This window comes from Myzus persicae, unplaced genomic scaffold, assembly GCF_001856785.1.
Source record: "Myzus persicae strain clone G006 unplaced genomic scaffold, MPER_G0061.0, whole genome shotgun sequence".
NCBI lineage: Eukaryota > Metazoa > Arthropoda > Insecta > Hemiptera > Aphididae > Myzus > Myzus persicae.
Genome location: NW_019104305.1, coordinates 17,343 through 37,623, shown reverse-complemented (window position 1 = coordinate 37,623; position 20,281 = coordinate 17,343). Strand labels below are relative to the sequence as shown.

The 20,281-nt window shown below is 28.9% G+C and overlaps 1 pseudogene; it reads right to left on the bottom strand.

Moving 5' to 3' along the window:
* Nucleotides 1-2,536: 2,536 nt before the first annotated feature.
* Nucleotides 2,537-3,189, bottom strand: LOC111041048 (annotated as a pseudogene).
* Between the last annotated feature and the right edge of the window lie 17,092 nt (nt 3,190-20,281).

The following is a 20,281-nucleotide window of genomic DNA, read 5'->3' as shown; positions in this document are numbered from 1 at the left end:
TATAATAAGTGTTTTATACTTGAATTCAATTACAAATCAATAGGTGAAAACCAAAAATGTTTCAGAGATGAGACTAGTTGCGGTCTAGACGCATAACGGGGAAAAATGTCCCCGGGAAAAAAGTACCCATCAATCATATAAAAAAAACATTGTTGTACAACTTGTACATTGGTTGTTAAGTATTATTGTTATCGAAGTTATTTACTTTCACACGAGTTGTTCTTATAAATCACTAATAATTCAATTTCTATTAAACCAAATTGATAAAAAAAGTAAAGTAATAATGATATTCAATTATGTTTTATACTTTCATCAGCAAAAATGTAGTTTTTTAGTATTTAAACAAATCGGAATATGGTTATATAATAATGGCATGTAGTACTCATTTCTGTTGTTGATTAATTTTTTTTCCTATGTTTTTTCAAAACAGCTTTGTATTTTATATTTTTCTAGTCAACCATAAGGGCTGTCATTTACTATTTTATATGTTTTTATACATTTTTGTTTCTGTGATTTGTTATACTCTGTGTTCTTAATTATTATTCAACATTTCATCATACATCAACTCAATGTTACCAGAAACCGTGTTATCATTATTTAAATTTTTAAGCACACATCTACACCCCCACTGCACACTAGTATTCTCTAGTCTTGCTCGGCGACCCTGTCCACTTCTATAGATTCGCCATACATGTACACACAATTCATACAGGTCGATCGGTGTATGATTGTTAGCGGTGCGATAGTATTTGGTGATCGGACGTCATTAGTGTCGGTACCCGGCCATTGCGATTAAGTTTAATCACTAACTATAACATAAATGACAAATTTATTTTAAAGTTAATATATATAACATATTATATACAATTATGGTAAATGTGGTATTATAAAGTCTCTAGAGAAACAAAACAATTTCTGACTATAGAGAATTTTCGTTAAATGAAGTGAAATATGTACCTATTACACCACGAAGAAAATATGTAAAACTATTTATTGAAAAATGTTTCAGATATGTTATCGTAGGGGGGGGGGGCTTAATTAGGTCCAATTAAAAAAAAGTTTAAACTTTTTTTTTGATAAATTCACTGATTTTCATAAAATATATAAAACCTTCGACCTGAGCACCATACTAACTATATTACATTGTTTGCCTATGTGTAAACAACACAAACATATTGTAGTAAGTTAAAGTAAACTACGATTGTTTCCTGATTAACATTTAACTTTGTAGTTATTTATTAAACAAATTTTATACATCAACAAGTGTTAAATTATTATTTAACAATATCGAATTATGATGAAAGATTTAAAGTATTCAACAAGAGAAATTTCAGAAAACTGTAACTATCTATAACGCCATGTGATTATTTGTGATTAATTTGTATACATATTCTACAGCAAAAATATGCTCGAAGACAATAGGTGTTTCTATATTGACCTAGCATAAATAACGGGAACGAGATGTTTAATATAATTTAAAACTTAATATTTTATAATATCATATTTATGTGTATTATAGGTACTGCAGAATATGTGGTGAGTACAATACGTGGAATATAATATACAACATTATTAAAAAGTGACCACAGTATAATTGAACATGATGTATATGAAAAATGCATTGAAAACGTTTCATAAAGAAATGTAAGACCACATTATCTCGTATTCGACCATTTCAGAGGAATCCGGTAATCAACCTTATTAATGTAGTAAATAATTAATGATTCAACAATCGCTAGATGATAGTCATAGTCGTAAATGACAAAAAAGGTGCCCATCAAAATTTCAAAATACAGTAAAACCTGTGTAATATGCAAACAGTCGGGACCTTATATTTTTTCCATTTTAGACAGGTTTCCATTTAATGCAGGTTATAAAAAAAAAAATTCACGACAGATCTGTATTAAATATAATTTATTATTTATTATTAATTCATTTATTTCATATATTTTATATATTCTTTACTATTGCATTCTACTCCATAGTTCATCCAATGTTTTTTGTTTTGTTACTTGACTTGCCATTTTCTTTTCTACTAAATTTTTCAAGTTGAGAATTGATTCAAGAAGTTCATTTTCATTATTTTGATCTAATGCGAACATTTCTAATCGTTTTATTTCATGGAGGGCGTTCTTATACGTTTTAATATCATTGCCGTGCTATGGTACATTATTTGTTTCGTCTTCGGAACTGGATTGTTCAACGTCTATTGAAGTGCAAGGTTTTACTGTAGTATTATTAATAATATCAGTATCATTAGTACATAAATGCTTATCGATGTTAACATATTCATCACTATCTACTTTTTCATTTATTGTAGAACATAGCAATTTAAAATCGTTATCGTTAATAATAATGGCATCTGTTGGCTGGTCTAAAACTAAATTAAACCCGGCTTTTATAGTTTTATGAAACATTTTTTGACTGTATCTGGTTTTATTAAGTTTACAGATTTATTCAACCAATAAATTGCATCTAGTACATTAATTTTATTTGGTAATTATTCATTAACACTTTTTATGCTATCCATACTTGCTTATAATGATTGTAAAACCATTTTACGATAGTTTACTTTAATCGAATAAATAATTCCTTGGTCCATAGGTTGGGTAAGTGATGTCGTGTTAGCTGGAAGCCACGCTAAACGAACATTTGACAAATTTAATGCGGATGACATGTTGCATTATCAAGAAATAAAATAACTCTTCGATTTTGTTTTTTAAATTTATTGTTGAATGTATGCAACCAATCTTCCATTATGCTTCCAGTCATCCATGCTTTATTATTAGCTCTCCAAATTACAGGAAATTTTTTCGGATCTACATTTTTGAAGCACCTGGGTTTTTGTGCTTTGCCTATAACAAGAGGTTTTTCAAATTCTCCTTCCATGTTAGCACATAAAAATACCGTTAAACGTTCTTTGGAAAGCTTACCATCTTTACACTCTTCACTTTTCACTGATAGTGTTTTACTTGGTAATGCGGGAAAGAATAAACCCGTCTCATCACCATTATAAATATTTTTAGGTTCATATCCTTCAATAATTAGTTTTAATTTCACCTTCCATTCATCAACATTTTTAACATCAACACTATTTGACTCACCGCAAATTTGATGCCAAACAATATTATGTCGATTTTTAAAACTTTCCAACCACCCATTCGATGCTTTAAATTCGGTGACTGACATTTGTTAAGCAATTTGGCGTGCTTTAGTCTGTATAATTGGTCCAGAAATTGGTATATTTTTTGCTCTAGCACTTACAAACCACTCCCAAGTCAAATTATTAATTTCTTCATTAGCGTTAGATTTAGGTTTTCTTTTCATTCGCCCATTTCCTAAAATGAAAATTATACGTACATACATAGAATTTTGAATTTTACATTTTTATAGTTAAGCTTATTGCATACCATTCATCCATTGTTCTTTTATTTCATTTTTTTGCTTTAATATATTATACACTTGACTTTTTATACATTTGAAAAGTTCACAAATATGTTTTACTGTTAATTTATCTTTTTCACTTGACTCAATTAGTTTAATTTTTTCATTTAGTGTTAAACATTTATTTTTGGACGTCATATTGAATATACGTCTATACTCAGTCTACGTCAGAACACTACTACGACACTTATCGATAAAATAAACTTATTGCAACGAATAATCTATATAATTTATATAGATTATATTCATTGACTGATAATTTTAAAATAGTACATGTACATATTTCCATGATATACAGGTACATGACAAAATATTGTTTCCATTTCCACGTTAAACAGGTTCCATCTTATTCAGGGAACGATGCATTCAAAACTACATTAGGTTCGCCGAGACCGTAACATTTTTCCATAAAAGTCAGGTTTCCACGTTATTCAGGTTCCATATTACACAGGTTTTACTGTATAACAAAAGTTTAAAATCCAAACCAAATAGGTACCTATTTTACTATATCTTTATTTACTTTTGAAATAATGCATTTATTAAAAAACACGTTTATTAATATATCATTAAATAAATTATGACTAATTTTGATAAAAAAATATCTATGAATCTTTCTGTTACCAATATCCAATATTGGTTTTTATGTGCAGTTATCTCGAATACCTACTTGTACACTGTACCTGTAAACATTTTTTTATATAAAGGTACATACAGGTATATATAGATATGTATACGTCTCCTGCGATATATTATACTGTTCGCCACAATATTTTCTTCTCCTTATAACTGTGAACCGAAAACACTATCCTTCTTTAAAATAATGTAAACGGAGAGTATCGATGTGAAATCACAATATCTCATTGTCGTTTCTGAGCACATAATATAGCAGGGTAAATACCTAAATGGATTACGGTTGTGTAAAAGGTTGAGCACTCTTGTTATTTGGGTTTCTATAACTAAACCATATGGTTCCAGATAACAAAGCAATGATAAATTTTGTGCATAAATATTACATTCACGTGATATACATGGAAGTTTGGTCCGAACCGATAGTAATAAACTGCCTAGATGCGTATTTATATGCTACATAACAAAAAAATTAAAAAAATAAGGTCAGTGTCGAATGAAATTCTACTTTTATAGTGTGTGTGTGTGCGTGTGTTTGTGTTCCGTGTACTCACACCAAACAGCTATACAATTAATGATGTTTTCAGAATTCAAGAAATCACGTTTTCTTTTAAAAACGAACAAACGGCCACACATAAAGGTGTGTTTTCCCTGAAAAACATTAAACAATTTGGCGTCGCATGCGCCGACGATGTCCCGACCGATTGTTGACACCAGACGCTGCAGTTAAAACGCAGTTTAACAGATAATAATAGTTTCATTTTAATACACCTTACAAGACCAGGAGATGTCGGAGAATTAACCTGCTCTTAAAACCATTTTCAACAGAAGCAGTTTGGAAATTAAAATTGTTGAAAAACAATAGGCGTTTACGAAAACGGGAGCCGAATGGTCTATGTCCCAGTAAAAAGTACCTGTTTATCAAATCAATCACAATATAAAAAATTATAAGATTATAACACATCACAAATTTTAAAATATTCCATAATAAGTATAGCTTCTTATTAGGTATTAGATAAAGTAAAAAAATTATTTAGATAAATTTTATTTTGTAAATTACCCAGGTAATATATGTATCAATACTACCCGTGATTGAAACTCACCCATTATTAAGTATATATATGTATAACTTTAATAAAAATAATAATTAACAATCATTGTACAACTATATTTTTTTATATGATTAATCGGTACTTTTTTTTCTTGTAAAATTTTACCGATGCGCATCCAAACTGCCTCTGGTCTCATCTCTGATACATTTTTGTATTCACTTAGTGATTTATAATTGAACTCAAGGATAACACCCCCATTATAACAACAAGGTAATCTTCGCAGTTGGATGTCTACTATACAGCAGAGTGAGTTCTACAGTTTTGATAAAAAATATTTTTGGTGCCTAAATCTAAACATTGAATTGCATGTGTAGAAATAACATCGTCATACTTACGAATTACTAGATAAGAATGTAAGCTCAATAGTTATTTAATTGTTGGTTCCAAATAATAATTATCTGTTGATTGCCGAGAGTTATTTACAATTTGATTAGTTTCCTTTTGTGATTTGATAAAATAAAAATAAAAATGATTGTCGCATTAATATTATAAGGGAAATTAGATGCTAATTATGATATTATGTTATTAAATGTTAAACTCTGCAGTTAGTGTTTAGATAATTTGTATTTATTATCTATATAATTAGTAAAATAGGTGTAAAAAGGTTATAATAATCCCGAACACTGGACGCTTTTCAATGTAATATTCTATATGTTAGGAAAAAAACTTATTTTACTTGTTTACTGTATGAATTGTGATGTATGATAACAGTGATACATTGTCACTGATAAGAAAATTACATTAAAAAGACGAAATATGCAAGAAAATATTCATGGATATTAGCATATAATAATATACATTTATAACTCGTTGCTTTTGGGTGGTTTACAATATGATAGTACCTATTCTATGTTAAAAAAATATATGTTTAAATATTCCTGAAGATACCCTAAGATCAACGGAACACATACTTACGATTTACCACTGTCAGACGGTTATAAAATGAATGGCCTTAGCAGTAAGATAAAATTTGAATACGTGGATGGTGGGTTTCAGAAGTCCGATCTAATGATAATTTTTTCATTAAAAGAAGCAGTATATAACGTAGTATTAATTACATGAAAGGGTTGGGTATAAGATTGTGTGCAGCATATTGGTAAGCGTATTATTTATATACCTTTATACTGTAGCAGTACACAATTGTTTGTACAATAATATGTATTATAAGCAATATTGATAAATAAATAACTTTTTTACGGTAAAAGACGTATCAGGTCGACGACAAAACGATTATACCATACGACATGCTGTGTTCATTTTGCAAACTGTAACATACCGAAATTTGGAATTATATTATACTATATTTAAAGGAACACGACGGGGATGCTGTATGGGGTCGTACTACGGTTAAACATATACATTATATATTTATATATATTTGTCATCGCAGACGGCAGTTGTGGGTATCTTATAATTTGTGGGTACGATTTCCGATATATTTTTTTTACGATCGTTGCTGTCGAGAGATCATTCAATTCAATTGACTATTTTATATGGTTGTAAATTCGAACTCTGGTGTACATACATATCTATGTCCATAAAGATTTTATACATACAGTTAGACGACAATGGTTGGCAGCGATTAAACTAATAAAACGATTAACGATATCTGAGTATTATGATAAAATTATATATATGTACTTAACCTATATAAATATTCTATTTAATTTGATCAATGACATTTATAAATTCACTCTCTTCGTTCGATCATATTGTAATACATTGAAAACGTAGTCATAAACGCAGTGTTGTCTTCTTACAGACTCGTAACATATAGCTAAATTGTACGTTCTAAATAATCGATTCAACTGTGCTACGATTAATATTGGAGAGGATTGATCTACTATAGAATTCCGAGATAAAAATACTATCTGGTAAACCTTGTTTTGCTTTTTTATTTTTTTTATTTTCAAACAAATTATGAGTACTTTAAAATGCACAAACAGAAGATAGTAGCACAGAAGCATAGAAGTATGTAAGCCCAATTGCTGAAGCCAAATAATATTATCTGCTGACCGTCAACCATTATGAACTATTTGAATAGTTTCCTGTAGTAATTTGATACAACGAAATAAAATAATAATGATTTTTGAATTAACAATGTAAAGGAAATATCTATAAAAAAATCATTATTATTTTATTTCGTTTCATCAAATGACTACAGGAAACTATTCAAATAGTTCATAATGGTCGACAATCAACAGATAATATAATTTGGCTTCAACTATTAAATAACAATTGGGCTCACATACTTCCAATATCCAATATTGGTTTATATGTGCAGTTATCTCAAATACCTACTTGTACACTGTACCTGTAAACATTTTTTTTATGTAAAAGTATATACAGGTATGTATAGATATGTATACGTCTCCTGCGGTATATACTGTTCGCCACAATATATCTTCTTCTTATAACTGTGAACCGAAAACACTATCCTTCATTAAAATAATGTAAACGGAGAGTACCGATGTGAAATCACAATATCTCATTGTCGTTTCTGAGCGCATATAGTAGGGTAAATACCTAAATGGATTAAGGGTGTGTAAATGGTAGAGCACTCTAGTTATTTGGGTTTCTATAACTATACTATACGATTCCAGATAACAACACAATGAAGCTTATTATATGCTTATGTTACAGTCATACATAGAAGTTTGGTCCGAACCGATAATAATAAACTGCCTAGACACGTATTTATGTGTTACTTAAAAAAAAAAAAAGGTCAGTGTCGAATGAATTTTTACTTTTATATATATAAATTCCCTATACAGATGTTTGTGTGTGTGTGCGCGTGTGTTTGTGTTCCGTGTACTCACGCCAAACAGCGATACAATTAATGATGTTTTCAGAATTCAAAAAATCACGTTTTCTTTTAAAAACGAACAAACGGCCATACTTAAAGGTGCTTTTTCCCTGTAGCATCAAACAATATTAAACAATTGGGCGTCGCATGGCGTCCACGATGTCCCGACCGATTGTTGACACCAGACGCTGCAGTTAAAACGCAGTTTAACGGACAATAATAGTTTCATTTTAATACACCTCACAAGACTTAAATCATATAATGGAAATATTATACCATAATATTATGAGCATCTACAACGAAGCAGCTACGACGAAAATTAAGCGTTTCACTGTTTTTGCCATCAACATCATATGCCACAACGGTCCATCGGAACGATAATATTGTCGCATTTTTGAAAATCGCTTTTATATTATTAATAAATCAAAGACGAAACCTTGTTTTTAGTATTGAACTAGTTAGTGCAGTGGTCACAAAACTATTTTGGCTCCCAGTGGCATTTCGAAGCATATAGGATGACTAATAAGAAATAGTAAAAATATTAATACCAAAAAAAAATCTAATGGGTAATATGAAAATATGTATTTAATCCAAACTAAACATCATTTGTACATTTTTATTTACATATTCGTAATCGTTTCCGTCGTCGGGTCTTCAATTTTAATTTTGGACCACATTAAATTCCACGGCAGAGCCGTGACTTTTTAAATTTATGGTGGAGCAACGAATTCGCTCCCGCCGTTTTGTCTCACTCAAAAAAACGAGTCCAAGGACGTTTAGTCCCAGCCTATTATTAAGATCGGACGTTTTGGTCCTAACCTTTCTCAGGTGTTATATGATGTTTTTATTACTCATAGGAACTTTGGTAACCCGGTATTTTAAATCACTAAATTTGAAATTCTATATTTTTATTTAAAATTACAATTATTTTTAAAAAACGATTAAGATGCACAATGTCAGAATAATTTATGGTAATTTTAAACGGGGTTAGTAAACAAATCTAATTTGATTTAGTTCATAATAACCGTATAGTCCATAAGTAAAACACGCCAAAATCGGAGAATGGTCAGAATCAAAATAATAACATAATATATAAAAATATTATAATATATTGTAACGTTTGATACAAATTAATTATATTTTATTTGGTAAGGCTCAAATACACTTCATGGGCCTGTCCGGGTGATTTTGAAAATATGTCTTATTATGAAGAAAGTTTTTAAAAAGATGACATCTGTAATGTTAGACGCTATGGATGCATCAACATTCAACTTCTACTTACTGATAACCATATTGAAATTGCCCTAAAATAGGTACTTTTTTTATTAATTTATTTTTATTTTTGAACCTGAAGAAGGTTTATTGTGTAAATAACTATGTATTCATTAATGGATGACATTATATATTTATATGCTATTTTATTAAAAATAAATGTTTTATTTTGATAATATATAATAAAAAGGTAGACGAGTAGATTTCGATGTCCTGTGCACAACACTTCGTAGGTATACAATGCCATATTTAAGGGAGAGTTGGCAAGTGTCCCTTGTTGAGCTGTGTGGTAAGCGTTTCAGTTTATTGTAGGGGCGGCAATTATAATCGATATTATTTTATAAAGGTATTCAATATCTATATTAAAATTAAAAACAGTTTTATTGGATTGATTTATACCTATCAAATTAATATTAGGTACATAATATTCACATATAGATGTATAAAAGGAAATAATGGTTAAAGTTAAATAACAAATCATAAAAATGTTTAAAATATATTGTACAAAAAAAAAAACCTCTTCCCTTCTTTTTGTTTTCAAGCAATGACTAAAAGTAGCGTAAAACTATGCTATCGTACGCTTTATAACTATAGTGTAATAATATTATAATGCACTATCGTTGAAAACATCCGAATTATTTTGCACCGCGATGCTATAACTATTAAAATGAAGCTTTACTGAATCGATAGATATGATCAGTTGCACAGCCAGTACAAATATTTTGTCATTATGTCAACTCCCCGCCCCATCAACGGTTACTACACAATGGCTAGAAAGGGTTGTCCAACGTCACCCATTGGTGATAGCGAGAATCGCTTAGAGAATATAAAGGACCGCTTGCCCTATATTGTTACAATATTAAAGAAAATGCTTTCAATATTTATCTGTTTTTTTAATCATAACGTACATGTCCTTTATTAATAACATATTTAATTTTAAAACTAATACGTTAATTATTATAAACGATTCTGAAAATAATAATAATTGTGAAACTCATGAATTGTTTACGTGTGTCATATTTTGTATCACGATTTATTTATATGGAAGTTTCGAGATTTTTTTACACTAGCATATTTGCTACAAAATTAATTATCTAGAAAATATACAATTTGTTACGAATTTGTAATAATATTTATATTTGTACAAGTAGCATATAGACTAATTATGTATGTATTTAGAAGCAAAATTATAACAAAATATTACAAACGAGACATACCTAACTATAATGGACCTATATTAAAGAAACCTGACATTTATTTTATTTTTAGAAAAATGTAATAGAAAAAGAAATGGGTTCTAGGTCACTTTGTACGGTCAAGCATTGAAAGTGCGAAACGCGGACACTTTGTACTATTATGTGCATAAAGTATATATTGTAAATATATGTAGTTAGTACTTAGTATATACATGTAATCACAGTTACAAGTACAGTGTACCGTATAAATTGATATGTCAAAATATTACAAATAAAAATATAAAAAAAAATATTGGAAAAGAAATCTTTAAAAACTACATAGATAATATATGGAATTTGAAAATTCGATATTTGTTATTTCCTTTCTTTAATGCTGGTTACATAAATTAAATAGTTTACTATTGCCTGAAGTATAGGATTTTTGTCTTTTATCAAGTCTATTGTCACATTCGTCCAATTGTATTGCCCGCAAAACTGTTCAAAAACTCGGATTTGTTGTTCCTACTAATTTATTGAACAAACTATTCCACCCTTCGATAAAATTATTAGTTCGATGAGAATTAGATATTGTTTGACATCTTACATTCCAAATAGAAGGAGGGTACCGTGGGTTATTGTTATTACCACTAATATCAGCATCAAAGAAAGGAAATAACAAATATTGAATTTTTAAATTCCATATATATTATACATGTAGTTTTTAAAGATTTCTTTTCTAATATTTTTTTTAATATTTTTATGTGTAATATTTTGACATATCAATTTATACTGTACACTGTACTTGTAACTGCGACTACATGTATATACTAACTACATATATTTACAATAAATACTTTATGTACATAATAGTACAAAGTGTTCGCGTTATGCATTTTAAACAATGGACAGTACAAAGTGACCGTTTACCAAAGAAATGATCTTCGCACAATTTGAAGATTATATATTGCTCATTTTTTGGTAGTATAAATTAAACACATTGCAGGTAATATTGTTAAGCGTAGTATTTTTATTATCATATTGTAGAATTTAACAGCCAAGTTTCGGAGCCAAAATATCTTATTTGTTATTACTGTAATATTGTTAAGTTATTAAATAACCTAAAATGTATTGTACCTATATTATTGTTGTAAATATATTTGTATTATTATTATTATTGCTGTTAAAACAAAAACCTAAAACATTATATTTGAATAATAAAACAGATTATTATTTTATTTTATTTTATTTATTTATTTTTTATTTTAAATAAGATGTTCCTAGCCTTGGCTATCTATATCTATTGATGATTACGATGGTACAATTTTTAACAGTTTTAACATGATAATTAATTAGAATAATAAAAATAGAATAATTAGTAAGATAAAATTACTAACTAATATATACTGTATGTACAATATTGAATATAATAATATAATAATAAAATTGGTGGTAGTTACGCTGAGTCGTAGCTGACTATAATTAAGTAACAGTGACTGATACAATAATAATTAATAATAAAGGTATAATATAACATAATATAAAATAATATAGAATAATATATACAAGTTAAGCTTATATATTAGCTAATGTATATTGTGTATAGTTGTTAAACCAGAAGGTCATGCGGACGTCCACGTTTTAATCTACGTTGAGGCGGATGTACGTGGAGGTTATAGTGAAGTGAGCCAGAGGAGTTGAGCAGAGAGGTATGGAAGTTTTTTGAAGACGTTTTTATGTGGTCTACGATTTCCTGGACCTGAATCTTTATGTAGGTTTACGTTCCTTATAAACCAAGGTGCGTTTGCAATAATACGTAGCACTTTATTTTGAAAAATTTGAATTTTTCTGATGTGAGTGGTCGCGCATTTCCCCCAGACCGGACATGTGTAAGTGAGTATTGGACGTAAGATTTGCTTGTATATAAGAAGAGAGCATTTTTTCTGTATTGAAGATTTTTTATTGAGGATAGGCGCTGATATGCCTGTTGAAGTTTGGATGAGATATGGGATTATTTTATTAATATATTACGGTTCATAAAGAAACATTTTATATTACTGCTCATATTACTGCGGGCTTAAATTTATGAGTAAAATTGAAAATTAATTTATTCATTCGATAATATTGTGAAAATATGTTATGACTATTACATATTGTATTCTAATAACTAAATGCAAAAAATAGCAAAATAAAATTTCTTGTATGATGACATCAGAGAAGTGTGAAACATATTATTTGTATCTTTAATTTGGATGTTCTAGGAGGAACCAAGAAAAATATGCAAATGACAGAACTCCAGGTTAGGACTACGCCGGGGAGTGCTTTCGCGGAGCGCGCGGTGCAAGCAACATTGTTATCAAATTGTATAGTAATCCATTATAATAATTTATAAGAAATGTTTCGTCGTGTTCTGTATTCTGCTGCATATGAATTGCGTCCCAGAAATAAAAATTGCGATTTGTGACATACTTATTGCGTCCCGATTATCTGATATCAGAATATACCTTTGATAATCTCGATCAATAATCGACACGACTATATGAGTATTTCGGAAATAAATGTAATCGGTTAGTATGGCTTTCGATTCCGTTTCGTTGACAATTGTGCGCTGTTCTATTTTTATTTAAAAATATGAGTTTAATTGCAAGTGACGTTATGATAAGTGAAAAAAATAAAACATTGATTTTTATAAACGATTTTAAATTTTGTTTTCATAAACTATTGAAAAATGATATACAACGTTGGAAGTGTTTCAAAAAAACATGTAACTTATATTTTTTGAAATTTTTTTATCATTATTAATTTTATTAATTTTTATTTTTTTATTTAACGACGAAAACCATATTTTTGATGTACTTAATTACGAAACGATAAAAAACAATATTTTTAACCTACCTTTAGCAATATAATATTTAATGTTGCTATTGACAGTCCTACGTCTGTATAAAATGGGAAGGAAAATAATGTATTTATATCTGACGCAATTAGTATAGTTGTTAAATATTATCGGGACGCAATTCGTATCAAAAAGAGATCTTGGGACGCAATTCGTTTGCTGCGCTGTATTCACGCACACCGGATATCGAGATTATTTGTTTACGGTTTTGATTCTTCGATCCTTTTAAACTCGAAGGTACTTTACACTGCGATAAATAAATGAAGTAATTTTTGTTTCTCATATGAAAGTGGAGTGAGGTATAGTTGTAATTAAAGACCACATTTAATCTATTATATTGTAACTGTGTGTGTTTTTTTATTACAACTCATGATGAAAAATGACAATTTTTAAGCAAAATAGTTGAATGTACTTTCAGTAAAAAAAAACAATGCTGGGATATAATTAATATTTAGGATACGTGCCGTGAATAATAAAAAGTTGATAAAACAATAAATCACACAAAAATTACTCTAGGTAGTACTGACAATGTAACCTATAAATATTGTGTGAGTAAACTTCATAAATGTTGTAAATTAGGTAGGAAATTCAATAGTTTATGAAAAATAATTAATATAGGTACTTCAATTACAGAATTAATGCTATTCAATGCAGGCTATATAATAGCGATTAATCAATAAACAATAAATTCAGAAAATCAATTTAATCAAGAGATTAAATCAGTTTATAAGTTTGTTTATAATATTTATTTTACAAATAATTTACTTTTGTGTCTTTAGGTTTTAGTGTTCATAATTTTTAAAAAAAAAAAACCAAAAGTAAAAAATAATCAGTTTAAATAATTTTGAAATGTGTACATATTATAATACCATTAGTATTGTAATATATGTCGACAAAGCGAGTTGTCAACTAATCGGTCGAATTGGTCGATGAGTCGATGATGTGCTACAGACCTTTGTATATGTCCACAGCGCCACCCATCTAAAATGTTTTTTTCCATTTTTTTTTTATTCTTAAAATTAGTACTCCATTCCAATGAATTTCCATGTCAGGTTTCGGAATCCCTACATATTATACTTTCTATCAATTTCTAAAAATCATATGCATACATCTGTATAGGTCGCACTGTCCAGATTTATGCATAATATGATAAATAGATGATAAATAAATGAGTACTACGTCGCACATGTGGCATGCAAAGAATTAATAACAAAACACAAGACACTGGAAATAATTAAAATATTATTATTGTTATTGTATATTAAGGCAGTTTACATGTCATAAAGTATCAGACCCCTGTAAGTTATTTTGCAATATAATGTCGATTTATACACACACACGCACGAACACACACACACACAACATATTATCTGTTCTCCTTCCTTTTTATATATTCTTAGAGGCACAAAACGCCCATCCCATACTTTTTTTGTATTATAACTGCCAGGCGCGAATCACCGATCATTTATATTGATAATTATTAAACTGTAATTTTTCACGTTATCACCGTTGTTCTTATACTTTAGTAGCTGACCCGGGAGTCGTTGTTTTGCCATATAAATTAATTTCACATGTACATAGAACATTTTGGTATACGTGTTGTGTCAAAAAAAAAACGTCCCTATGAGTACAAGTGACTCACCGGGAAACTCCATGTATCCCGCCTGCCCAGTCCGGCCCTGTTTACATGCGATTCTTCTTCTCGGAACAATTTATATCTACACACCAATATCAAACCCAGTGCCCAAATATAATTTGACGAACAAAAAGATCAGGTTACAGGCAGCTCTAAATTCGCGGCCGGCAATGCCGCACAAAATGTATTTGTAAATAGGCATACAATTTAAACGTTGATTTAATTATTAATATAAACAATAACTTATTATTCTTTAATTTTATATTACTTAATGTATGTGTAAAACCTTCCCTGTGATGTCATATTCAATTCTTAACTACGTGAGATGTTGTGCCGCGATGGTCGGTGGGTGTAGTGCAGAGGCGTACGAAGTATTAGCCGGCCACTGCTACCGCAACGAACGAAGTAACTGCCTAAGCACAACCTCTTAAAAAATTCAGTATAAACAAATAAAAAAATTTTTTTGTATTATACATGTAATGCAAAGTGACTTTAAATTATAAATATAATAAAATTCAAAATATTGATTATACAAAAAGGTATTGCATTAGTCAGTACTTTCTGTTACACCCTGTAGGTACATGTGTAATGTACTGACGATTATTTGCTACGGAAATAACAATAGTGTGGTACAACCGCGAAAAAATCACAATCTGTTTGTCTGGCAAGATGGCGGAAACATCGGTCTCACCGATCGCAGGTTGGCCTCAAGGAGGTAGAAATTACATTCCTTGTCCAAACAATCAACCGCACCAGCGAGGCCATAGTTTCACTGCTGTTCAAAGTGCACAAAGTGCGTGTTTCAACAATATTGTAGACATACAGCACCCTTAATCATTAATACATGAATAATATTGTGGCATTTGATTTCTGAGAAACACATGAACAATGTAAAAATATAATCGTTTAGTTACAGGAAGAATAAATACAATGCAATTGAACATTGAAATACAAATTATGTATTAAAAAGTCACTTAACAATTTACTTATTGTACATTAATACTATTGTACGAATCAAATACAATTTATATTCACAAAAAATATTTAAATTTTCAAAAATATTTCTCGAAAACAACAATTTATAGTGCTCATGTTAAACTTATATAAAAAAAAAGTATATTAAGTTATGCCTATAATTATTTTGTAACTATCATACATTACTTCAGGTTTAACAGCAAATACGGAAATTCAAATAAACACAAATTTAATTTATTGACCATCGATGTAATCAATTGAAACATAAAAATTTTTTTTTATTGAAATTAAGCCCGGTGACTAAGGCCATTAGCTGTTGTAGGGCTAATGAACTGTGGTAGGGGTAAGGTGGGGAAAGTAGGTTTTTTTACGATTGTTAGGGTTGTTACGGTAGGTAGCAAACGCATGAATGTGTGACGTTTTTAACTGATATGAACCTGGGTGGTCACCCATCCGGGAGGCATATTAACATACTGTACATTGCTACACGACCGCTGTTCTCTGATTGGCTGATTCAAATTTGCGCGGTTTTATTGAATAATAATTATTATCAAANATTGTATATTATTTTACACGATCCGTCATAGACGGAGGTCGAGAAAATAATAAACATCGCTCCCGAATGAGCACAATCGTCGGCCGACAGTCGACAATGTGTAGTGGGCGTGGCTTAAACGTCGCGTGCTTGCGGATCACGAAAACACTTAACAGCGCATTCTCTCGGCCGTTGTATACGTTTCGCTTTCGGTGTGGCGTCCTCTTAAGAGGACGTCGCACCCGTAATATTTAGTGGTAAAAACAGGTCTGCGAAAAACAAACGAAATGCTATTAAAAAATGGTTTTAGAGCAAAAATACCTATTATGAAATTTATAGAGCACAATATTTAAGAGACAACCTCATCGGTGTTTTTTGAAATATGAACTATTATAAAAGTTACAGTTGTTTAAAAAATGTAAAAAAACAGGTTTTTGTGCCTTTTATAACGAGCTGTATATTTAAAATAGAACAAAATCCCGATGAGGTCGTCTCCGAAATATTGTATTCTACAAACCTCATAATAGGTATTTTTGCTCTAAAACCGTTTTTTAATGATGTTTTGTTTGTTTTCCGTAAACATGTTTACGCTGTTCAATTTAATTTTTCATTGCTGTACTGTGCTGCCACCTGCCTACCGTCGCGACGTCAGCCTCGATTTTCTCCCACTACTCCAAAAACTGAATTTCTACTACAACTATCGCGCGGTGACGGTTGGTCGATGGTTATCGGACGCTTCCAGGAAAAGACTGGCCTAATATAGTCAATATAGACAATATCATTATTATTAATATTATAAGCTAAAGAGTAATGACCTCCATATAATGTAATAAGAATTATTTTAGTTTTTATTATAGAAATTGGTCAAATATGTCAAGTATTCAACTTGGTACATTTTGATTATAAATTCGACATTCGTATTGCTATGAAACTAATTCCCGTTTCTTAGCTACGTTTTGAATAATTATTGAGAAACCTGCAAACTCCTAGAAGTCCCTAGTCCTAGACTTATTACGAATTATGATAACGGAAGTAATAATATATACACTTCCTACTAATAGCTGTATTTTCAATAATTTGTACACAAATAAGTATTCAATTTATTTTCGATTTACTACACACCCGTGACAATCATTCCTCCTGAGTAATTGGATATGATCACATTATTTCTTTATGATTTTCGTGTCGTCCTGTTCAAATTGTTTTTGTGAATTTTTTTTTGAATAATTATTTTCCATTTCTCTTGACAATGGCAAATAAAGAAAACAAACAAAAACGGAAACGATCATCTAAAAAAAAAATAACGAGTTCCCTTGCACTACGACGATGCAAACAAATAAAGTAAGTATGAATATTATATATTAAATCGATACAATAAACCCCAAAAGTAAGTGTTTATGGGGATTACGCATTGTTTTTGTACATCAATATTGTTTTATTGTAATTTTTAATATATGTAGTAGCGTCAACTTTTTTATTTAATTACTGTTTAATTAAATAATTGATTTGTTAGCAATATTAATATAAACAATTTAACTTTTTTTTTATCAAAATAATAAAATATTTATGTACATTGTGTTTTATTTTTTTAATTGTAATTATAATTATTGTAGCCCTGCAGAAGAAAATGTAAATAATTCACCACAAAAATACTTTTTATCTCCATCTCAATCAAGGTATTATTATTATAATTATAATTGTAGATACATAGAACTTTAAAATTTAAATCCTTAACCCTTGCCAAAACATGAATAAGTGATTTCAGTAAAAGTACCCGCAAATTTTTTCTGGTAAAAGTAAATTTACGCACATTTTACCGAGATGGGCGAGATGTATTTGAACATTGTAATAATAATGAAGTAACCCCACATTTTATTTTTAATCAAAAAAAATTGTTTTGGTGCTAGTAATTTAAATTTAATTGTTCATTGAGAATTAGTTACGGTTTACGGTAAACATTTTGCACAGCATTAAAATTTTAGATTCTGAGTGGAACGATGAATGTATTGATTTTACAATGATGTGTGTTTTTTTATTTTTTTATTTATTTATTTTTTTTTTTTGTGTCTGTCATCACCTTTTAGGACAGTAAAACTGCTTCGATTTTCTTCAACAGCAACTGTTCTGATTGGAAAGTGAATCTAGTTGGTACTTTGGGGGGTCAAAAGTAAAAATTTCCCAGTAGTTTTCAAAAGCGACGTGAAAAACAAAAGAAAAATTAAGGAAAAACGGGACTTTTTACGCAAAATGGATTTTTAACAAAATCGATTTTGTTTTTGGTGTAACTCTAAAACAAATGGCCGTAGATATATGAAATTTTCACAGGTTGTTTATATTTGCATTTTCTATACACGGTAAAATTTTGAAAATAATTTGACTCTTTTTGAGATGTTTACGGACATTGTCAATTTTCAATTTTCTTAGTTTTTTTTTCTATAAATACCAATAAAATNTTTAATTATAAAAAATTACCATTATAATTTACAAAATGAATCTCCATTTGCCTAAGTCGTTCATTAACAAAATAGTAACTGAACTAGAATGTTATGAATATGTTATTCGATCAAACATTAAAACTATAGAAGATTGTAATTTGTGGGTTTCTGAATTTGGAAAATTAAATAATATTAAATGGAATGCTAGATCTTCTCGACCATGTGGGAAAAAAATGAATTGTTCGTAAGTATAATATTATAGGTACATTATACTAATCAGAGAATATATTACATTTATGTAAAAGTGGTAAATACTCACAAATGTTCATAAAATATAATTCTAGGACATGGGACATTAGGTATTGTATAATTTACAATTAATATACCTAAGTCAGTCTTTGAATTTAACACTTAATTTGTATGATTTAATAATAATGAATTATTAATTTGGTTGAGTTTAAATTATTAAGAAAATATAAATATAAATGTAATATATTTTTAGTAAGGCAATATTATGAGGTGATCCATCCACTGCTATCCTGTCATTATGCCTGCCAAACTAAAATGTATCAATATAAAAGTGCATACAATATATATTATATATATTTACATTGTTTATTTAAATGTAATTAAAATTTTTAATATTGGATTTTTTGATATTGTAATATTGGCATGAATTCAGTAAAATCTTTTTTTCAGTAACACTTATCAATGATTATTATTGTAATATGATATAATATTGTCTACAATTAAATGAAGGACAAATTATATAGGCCAGTAACTCAGTAATAATATTGTACATTTAGGATAACCATATTAATATGATTATTACATTTTGGAAGTTAAAATAGATTATTCTTTATCATTGTTTTTAGAATAATAATTTTGTACAGTGAACAAAATCAATAATAATAAGTCTAAATATCAGGTACTCTTTTAATTGAGTTTTTAATTTAATTTAACAATTCTCAATGGCCTATTTTTTTTTTTTAATGAACTAATGGCATTCTCTTTTCTTATAAAATACTTAAATATATTGTCTATTACAAAATATGTAAAAAAAATAATCATGCTTAGCTTATATTTATTTAAAAAACCATTTGTGTTAATAACTACCAATTTAAATAGTTTGGTACCCACATACAATTTGATTAGTAGGTAAGTTTGAAATTTTAATTTAATAATTTTAAGCTATAGATTTTAATCAATAACTTATTTGATATTATTATGTTTCTTGCACTTTTAGTTTTTAAAAATGATATGTATCATTACTTTAAAATAAGTATACCTAGGTATTTGATTTTAAATAAAAAAGTTAATTTTTTTTAGTTTGAATATACCTATTTATTGATTACAAGTTTATACACCTAA